The following is an 8,670-nucleotide window of genomic DNA, read 5'->3' as shown; positions in this document are numbered from 1 at the left end:
CGCACCCAGTGCCTGGAAGAGTGTGCAGGGTTTAAATGCAACAGCCATTGTAGAAACCGTGGGACTTGATTGTGGTGGGTAGCATCGTTTTGACGTAGCGGTGTTGATTTTTACTCCTACCTTCTGCTTATGGCAGCAGTGTAACAGTTTTCCATTCTGTGCGTACTTCACCTGCTGCCTTTGTTGGGTCAGTTAACTATGTTAGCTCCCTACACCGCTTAATCTACAAGTGCAACAACCCTCCAGGATCCGACCCAGAGCTCACCTTCCTCTCAACCCTCGTGGATATCGCCTCCAGGCACCTCTGCCGAGCGCCTAATAAGCATTTCATCCAGGGCGTCTATTGATACTAACACCAAGACTTGGCTTGGCCTCTCTCGGTTATTCAGAGCTCAACATGACCTGCACCCCGGGTGGCAACAGGCGTGGGTTTGAACCCCACAGGGAGCTGAACCTCTGCAGGGCTGTGTAAACCGGAGCAAGATGCTCGGAAGCCCTGGAAAGCCACTTGTGCGGTGGAGATGAGGGGATGTGGCGCTGTGCGGGCGCAGGTTGGGTAGGGCTACCCTGGAGATAAGCACGACCTAGGTGCCCTGGGAATCGGCCACTCTGGTTTTTCTCGGAGCGGGGAACACACAGCAACACAATTCAGGGGATGGAAAGCTGCCCAAAAGGATTCCCTGACCGGGAGTCATACCTGGGCCGGTCGCGGCGGTTAAAGCGCAGAAACCTAGCCACGGGACCACCAGGGAGCTGCAGGTGGATGGCTTTTCTCGTGCTTCTGACTACAGTGACCTTTTCCCTTTGCTCTGGAAGGCCTTGAGCCTTCCTTAAGGGTCATCCGTCGTTCCAGAAAGCCTTCCCTAAGGCCGTTCCCTCCGTGCTTCCTCCAAAAACGGAACCCGAATGCCCGCGAGGCCTGCTGGGTCCCCACATCCAAGTAGTCAGGAATTCGTGTTTTCTCCTCTCTCAAGTGTGTGGACATTGATCTACACCGGGGTTTCTCAACTTCTGCAGTGTTGATATTTTGGACGGGATCATTTTTTGTGGGGGAGGGCTGTGCCTGAGGACGGAAGCATGTTTAGTGACACCCCTGGCTTCTGCTGACTGGATGCCAGGTGGAAACTCTCCGTCCCCCTTCTCCCAGTCTTAACAATAATAACAATAAAAAAAAATGTGTCCAGACAAGGCCCAGTGTCACAGAGGCGGCCGGGGATGAAGGTGGGAGCCCAAATTGCCCCCGTTTGAGAACCAGAGATGTGCACAGTTGCTCCTGTTCCTGGCCTCTGAACTAATGCAGATGAGTCTCCTGATCAGGGCACAGGGGTGGATTTCAACTTGGCCCCCTGCTCATCTAGACGTTAGGATTTTAAGACTTTCATGTCCATCGAGATCGCGGGGATTTCTGCCATGAAGCCTTTTCTTTGGCTCCATCCTCGACATCAGCTTCTTTTGAGCCTGCCCAGGAGAGGCAGCCAGGAAGAAGTCTGAGTCTGCTCAGTGAGGTTCCTCTTGCCCCTTCTGAAACTTCACGCCTCTTTGGGTTCAGCCCACAGAGAAGCTTTAGGGGCCGCTTTATTCCAGCTGCCCCGAGCATCCGCGAGGAGGAGGTGCACGGGGAAGAATAGGGTTTGACTGTGGCACCTGCCGCCTGGGGCCCACACCTCCACCACCGCTAGTGCAGCCTTCTGGGCTCCCCGCGGTCCCACCAGCCGGGGGTTCCGTATTGGGCCAGCCTGAGCTCCGGAGACGCCCAAGCCAGGAGAGACACCAAGGGGGAACCAGAGGCCCACTTCAGTCCTGTCCACAAGGGACCCCCAAAAGGGTCCTGACTGAGAGAGAAAGGCAGGGAATCCTCTCTTACTGGGCAGGCAGAAGAGACATGAAAGGGAAAGTGAAGAAAAATCCTATGAAGTCTCAGGATCTGGAGTCACCATGAAGTTGACCGCCTCTGGAACCGCGTCCTCCCCCTGGCTGGCGAAGTCGAGTGGAGTCCCCTTGTTCAGTCCAGTCCAAGTAGACACAGCAGACAACGATGGCCCGGGTACCAGTGAGTAGGCAGTCCCCAGTCTTCCCACTTGGGAGTACTTGAACTTCCATAGCCATGAAATCCGTGCATTTCCAGGATGCAACTCACTGAATTCTTTTTCTCAACAGCTTGAGCAAAGGAGGAAAGGATTTGAGGAAAGGATCGATCGATCGGGTGTGGAGCATATAAGAAAACCACTGCAGTAAGGGAAGCAACCATTGTTGAGACCGTCTCATTTCTCTCTCACCCACCCCCTTAAAATGAATTGCACTTTCCCAGGTAGAGTACCCAGGTTGGACCCATTTTACTTTTAATGCACAGCTGGTGGCACCTAAGAGGAGTCTAGGAGGTTCACAGATGAATATTTGAAGCATGGTAGTCACTTTTGTTTAAGCATGCATTCCAAAAAGCAACGAACGAATCAAGCTCACCTGTGCCTTATCTACAAAGATGGGAAAGGAGAAGTACATATAAACGAATGGAAAACGTCATAAAATAGCCTTAAGTGTCTGCTCTTTCCAACGAAGTCCTTCCCTGGATATGCTCATCAATGTCTTCTCTTTCTCCAAAATCTGACATCCAGGGCCAGACCCTACGATCGCTTTTCAGGATCCAGCCTATTATTCCCCTCTCTGTATCTCCGCTTCTTCCTCATTTTCTTCTATTCACACAAAACAAAACATGATAGAGCTCTCCCTCAGCCTCCAGTTTTCAACATCGCACCCAGCGAACAATTTCGCAAATTAGGTATGCTCTGTGGGACTCTCTCTGCCTAGAAAGAAGAGGAAATGCTAAGCAGCACAAAGCTTTGTACTTTCCACGGTTCGGAATTACTAAAGGAAACTTTCTCTAAGACCAAAGGCCTGAAAAGTGAGCTAACTTCGCGCCGCCCCCGCCCCTGCATCCGAAAATTCCGACTGTTTTGAGTCTTGTAGAACTTTCTGGCAAGGTTCAGCTGCCCTGCAGGCAACTGGGCGTTTGTTATCCCCAGAGAGTACAATAGAGGCTCTTTGGCCACAAGGGGGCAGCCAGTACATGGGAGGGAGGGCCTGCGTCCCACAAGGAAATGAGAAGCATGATGTGATGGCATGCATATCTTGACCTGGGGGATGGTTACTTGAGTTATTACATGTTGCAAAATGTATCGCTCTCTGTGGAAAAGAACGGAATGGGGAGACTTGCACTACCTGACCTTAAGAGTTACTGTGACCGCCCCACCCCCAACATAGACCAGCAGTGTGCAAGTGGCATCAGGGTACACAACTGGAAAATGGACTGAGTTCAGAGACCTGAAACCGACCCATAGCTCAATTAGTGAATGAGTTTTCAAGAAAAGCAGTTCAATGGGGAAAGGAAATAGGTTCCTTATTGGGAGGGGCGGCAGCTGTGTTTCTATCTCACACTACACACAAAAGTTAATCTGAAGTGCATCATAGACCAAGACATAGAAGTTAAAGGTATAAGGCATTTTGAGGATACCTCGTGATTTGGTGGTAGGCAAAGATTTACTAACCAGGACCCAAAGAATGTATAAAACAAAGATAAATGATAAATTAGAGTTCATCAACGTTAGCCGCATCTTCTCATCCAAGGAGGCCACTAAAATGGAAAAGCAAGCGAGAGACAGGGGGAAAATATTCACAACACATAGCTGACAACCCTCACCGCCTGTCATTATAATGCATAATGAGCTCCTCCAACCCAGTAACAAGTTTTTCAAAGATCAAAAACCCCATTTTTTCCCAAATGGGTTAAAAAATATACACAGATACTTCAGATAAGAAGATACGCACATGGCCTAAAAAGCATACCAGGAGTCCTCAATATGTTTAGCTGTCAGAGAAAAGGACATTAAAACCATGTTGAGATACCACTACTCTTAGCAGCGTGGTTAAAATTATAAGGAGAGGAAACACCAACAATCTTGGCAAAGATGTCAAATAACCACAACTGTCATATTGTTGGTGGTAACATAAAATGGTACAACTGCTTTGGGAAAAGCTTTGGTGGTTTTTATGAAGTGGAGCATATACTACTCTTTGGTACCAGCTATTCTTCACCGAGAGAAATGAAAACCTACGTCCACAAAATCTCTTTTGGAAAGACTGTTCCAAGCAGCTTTATTCACAATAGCCAATACTGGATACAGCTCAAATGCTCATTATCGAGTGAATGGTAAACAGACTGTGCTATGTGACTGCCATGGAATACAACTCAGCAATGAAAGAGGAATGACATCTGCTTTACTCAACAATCGATAAAGTCAGAGACGTTGTGCAAAGATGAAGAGGTGTGCAGGCAAGAGTGTGTGCACTATGATCCCATTTCCATGACATTCTAGAAGAGTCAAAGGTAAAGTGAAAGGAGTCTGGACAGTGATGGTTAACAAATAAAACAGAGGACAATGGCAATGATTTTAATGACTCTGCATGACTGACTGAGTAGTCACTAAGTCCAGGCACATGGGACAACAGCAGCATGATGTGGAGTTCCCTTGTTGGTCCAGTCTGGTAGATGAAAATGTCAAGGCACCGTCAAAGTTCAGATATAGCAGACGTTAAACCACTGGTGACCACCGAAACAGCAATTAGTGAAGGTTTACCGTGCACAAAAGGGTTTACCGTTCAGGAACTGGGAGCACTCCAACGGAATATGGAAGGAGGCTCAGAGGTGGTACACTGTTAGAAAGCAACTTATATCGTGAGGTGGCGGTGGCTGTTTTGTCCTTCGCAGTGGTCGGTTATAACATTAGAGTTTTCCTCGTGATAGGGAATTGGTTAAAAGTGGTTACCTCCCATCAATTTCGGCGAACAGTTTTAGGCTTTGTTTATGATTTTCAGAGGCATAAACAAGAAGGGGCCCAAGGTAAGTTTCACTTGTTTTGCAAAATAAGCTAAATGAGCTCTTCCTTGTATGACTAAACGGGTTTGTCTGCTCAGGGAAGTTTCAAGTGTGATCTCCATTTGTGTCTGATTTTTAACTATTCCCCGCTTTTGGTCACGCTCTCAGTCTAACGGTACTCTCGGGTAACAGCATTGATGTAGTCAGGCAGAAGAATCACACATATTCGCCGTCTCCACTAGCTGGGTCGTCAGGGCGGAGGGTGCTGTAGTCACCGTTATCATCATTTCTGCGGTGACTGTTAAGGTCTTCCAGTTGTCCAGTCCTGATGGATACCATTTGTCTCGTGAGTGGCTGCCGACAGGCATTTAAAATCCTTGAGAGTATAGAAAGGTACTAGAGGTTTACTTCGGTGACTCTGAAGGGAACAATAGCCAAGGATTGAAAAAGTCCTCGGAGCAGAGATTCCCAGGAGCCAAGATTAAACCAGCAAAACAGGTCTAGGCAGGGGGAGTCGCCTATCTGATAAAATGTTTTATCTGGTCTTTAAGATCCTGCAGATTTTGAGTAACACAGCGACAACATTTTTCACCAGTTACAGCACAGGAGGCTCCTTGCAGGGCTTCCCTATTTTGGAGCAGGACCGAAGAGAAACCACTGCCCTGGGTTTCCTTCTGCTCAGACACGAGGTGAGTGCCCTGTGTGGGGTTTCCTTCCCTTCTCCTGACCTCCTGCCGCCAGGTGGCCTGGGGAAAGCAGTGCTCTCTGGCCCCCAGGCCGGTGCAAGTTTCAAGACAAAGTAAAAGGGGAGCCGGCGTGCCACGTGAGACAAAGGAGGGTGCCGTGACTCGGATTCGAACCGAGGTTGCTGCGGCCACAACGCAGAGTACTAACCACTATACGATCACGGCGCGCCACGGTCCCCGCGGCGGCAGGAATTCTTGCTCTTACGATGTTGACGTAAAATCATTCCAATTACTGCGCTGTGCCTGGACAAATGTAGGTATTCAAAGTCTTCTCTCCCGCCCGCTCTCCGTTTTCCACTCCCTCTCTCTCAATTCTGATACATGATGATCAAAACAAACCAAAGCAAACCAAAACCCAATTCTCATCTCCCCAAATCCGGCACGTGCCTCTGCACAGGCCTCCTGGGAAGTCAAGTTGTCCTCGTGCCCACCTCGCCGGCTTCCTTCCCGCCTCTTCGCGTTTGCCCCTTTGGACCAACCCTCCGCAGCCCCTGGTTCCGGCTCGCGCCCCACCGACCGCGGCCGAGCGGAGGGCGGGCAGCGCGCGCGGAGGGAACGCGGAGCCGTCACGGAGCCAAACCCGGCCTTCAGCTTCCCTCGGGGGCCCCCTCAGCTCAGGCCCGGGGGCGTCTCCGGGGCGCTGGCATCTGCGGCGGGGACACTCGGCTGCCCTTCTGCCTTCGGAATCGCCCGACGCACGGCTTTTCCACGGGACGAACGCGCTGCGTCGACTCCACGTCTGCGGTTGTCCTAGGCTTTGATGCCGTCGCCGCTGTCCTGCGAAAGGCGAGTGACTCCGCCTGGCGCGGAAGCGGTGTTTGATCTCTACAGGGTGAGAGGGCAGCAGTGCACGTGTGTCTCTGTGGCGCAATCGGCTAGCGCGTTCGGCTGTTAACCGAAAGGTTGGTGGTTCGAGCCCACCCAGGGACGCCTTTCTCCTGCCTCTTTTAGAAAGTAAAAGCTTCGTGGTTCTTTCTGCTCTGCACCACCTCTCCCGTAACGGCCGAAAAAGGCTCCTCCACTACTACCTTCCTGTCCCCCGTGTCTCGTTCACAGCACGAGGACGTAAGGTGCGATCGGTGCGATCGGAAGAGGTCGCCTGGAAATCCTCGAAAGAGTACCGCTGTCATCACTAGTTTCTGAATTCCTTTTCACGATGGACTTTCTTCTGTCCGTATTTGCACGTACTAGTATTTATTTAACCCATTTCCATATACTTTTGAAATTAAGTTGGTCCTACGATTTCACGGTTACAAAGAATGCTGCAGTCATCCTTCTTGTACAGGTATCTTTGGCCCCTTGTACAAGGTCTTCTTAGAGGGAAGAGTCCTGGAGAAGCAGTTGCTCGATCACATAGTGCTGACATGGTTCGTATGATTCCAGTTCCGCTCCTTTGTTGGCTTATTAGGTATCACTCTTTCTTTTCTTATTTTAGCGACTGCTTGAGTCTTTATAACAGACTTCTGTAACTTACCACAGTCTGCCTTCAAGCGATGCCACACCTCTTCGCATTTCTTCCCTGCCGGCCGTTATGCTATTGTCATCATGCATCTCACTTTGCATGTGTCCTAAACCCCACAATCCATCGTTATTACTTTAGAAAAATCGGTCCCATGTTTCTAAAGAGACTTAAATAATAAGAAAAATCTTACGTATTTTCCCAGGCAGATACCTTTTCTATTGTCTTTCGCCCCTTTGTGTACCTCCAGATTTCCATCTGGTGTCAGTGTACTCCTTTAACATTTCTTATAGTGTGGGTCGGCGGGTGATGAATTCTTTCAGCATTTGTATGTCTGTAGATGCCATTACTCACTTTCATTTTTGAAAGACATTTCTTGGGGAGGAGGCATAGAATTCCACGTTCTTTAAAGATGTTGCTCCACTGTCTTCTCACTGCTTCTGAGGAGAAATCTGACATAATCTTTATTTTTGTTTTGTGTATGTACTGTGTCTTTTCCCTCTGACTGCTTTGAAGATATTGTTCTATTTCAATGGAGTTTTTTTAAACAACTTTATTGGAGTATAATTGCTTCACAATGGTGTATTACTTTCTGCTTTATAACAAAGTGAATCAGTTATACATATACATCTGTTCCCATATCGCTTCCCTCTTGCGTCTCCCTCCCTCCCACCCTCCCTATCCCACCCCTCCAGTCGGTCACAAAGCAATGCACAGTTTAATTATGATGTGGCTAATTGTGGTTTGCTTCGTGTTTCTTGTACTCACAGTGTTCATTTGGCTCTTTGGAAATTTTTCTGTCAGTGTTTCTTCAAGAATTGTTCCTTCTCTTCTGGTCTTTTCAGGGACTCCAAATTACTCATATATTAGGCCTTTTAAACTTACCTTACCACTCAGTGATGCTATGTTCATTAAAAAGCTTCTTTTGTATGTAGTTTCATTTTAGGATACTGTCAGTCGTTCATGGCTTTACGTTCCCTGATCCTTTTTTTTTTTCTTTCTTTTTTTTTATTCCCCCTGCAGTGTCTAATCTGCTATTAATTCTATCTGGTGAATTACATAATATCAGATGTGATCATTTCCATGTCTAAAGTTTGATTCTGGCCATTTGTATGTGTTCTACATTTCTACTTAACTCATGGGACATATGCGACACAGTCATAATAACTGTCTTAAAGTCCTCTCTGCCAATTTTAACATCATGTCAGTTGTGGTTCAGTTTTGATTGATTAGTCTCCTCCTTACACCTCATGTTTTCCTGCCTCTTGTCATGCCTGGCATTCTTTGATTGGATGCCAGACATTGTCAAAGTTTCCCTTCTTGGGCACTGGCTATTTTGGTATTCCTCTAAACTTCCAAATAAATTATATTTCCCTCCTTTGATTTCTTACAAAACAAACAAACAAACAAACAAAAGCAACCAAAAAGACTGGGTCACTTGTACATACTTGGACTTTTCTTATAATACTTACCTGATTGTATATTGAAAGTTCTTGCTGGAAGCATGTGCAAAATATTGTCTACCATGAACTAAACTGTCATCATGCCTGTCCAAGGTCCAAGAAACTGATGAAGTTAGATCCAGTTCCCCCAAT

At 47.9% G+C, this 8,670-nt stretch overlaps 2 non-coding genes across 2 annotated transcripts; one reads left to right on the top strand and one right to left on the bottom strand.

Annotated features, from left to right (window-relative positions):
• Positions 1–5,709: 5,709 nt before the first annotated feature.
• On the bottom strand, positions 5,710–5,781 carry TRNAH-GUG (transfer RNA histidin (anticodon GUG)). Its single transcript has one exon. It is a non-coding gene; the product is annotated as a tRNA-His (tRNA).
• A 691-nt stretch (positions 5,782–6,472) lies between these two features.
• Positions 6,473–6,546, top strand: TRNAN-GUU (transfer RNA asparagine (anticodon GUU)). Its single transcript has one exon. It is a non-coding gene; the product is annotated as a tRNA-Asn (tRNA).
• Positions 6,547–8,670: the final 2,124 nt, after the last annotated feature.

The sequence above is a fragment of the Mesoplodon densirostris genome, chromosome 2 (assembly GCF_025265405.1).
Source record: "Mesoplodon densirostris isolate mMesDen1 chromosome 2, mMesDen1 primary haplotype, whole genome shotgun sequence".
Classification (NCBI taxonomy): Eukaryota; Metazoa; Chordata; class Mammalia; order Artiodactyla; family Ziphiidae; genus Mesoplodon; species Mesoplodon densirostris.
Note: the sequence above shows the minus strand (reverse complement) of the source record. Positions and strands in the feature narration are given on the sequence as shown.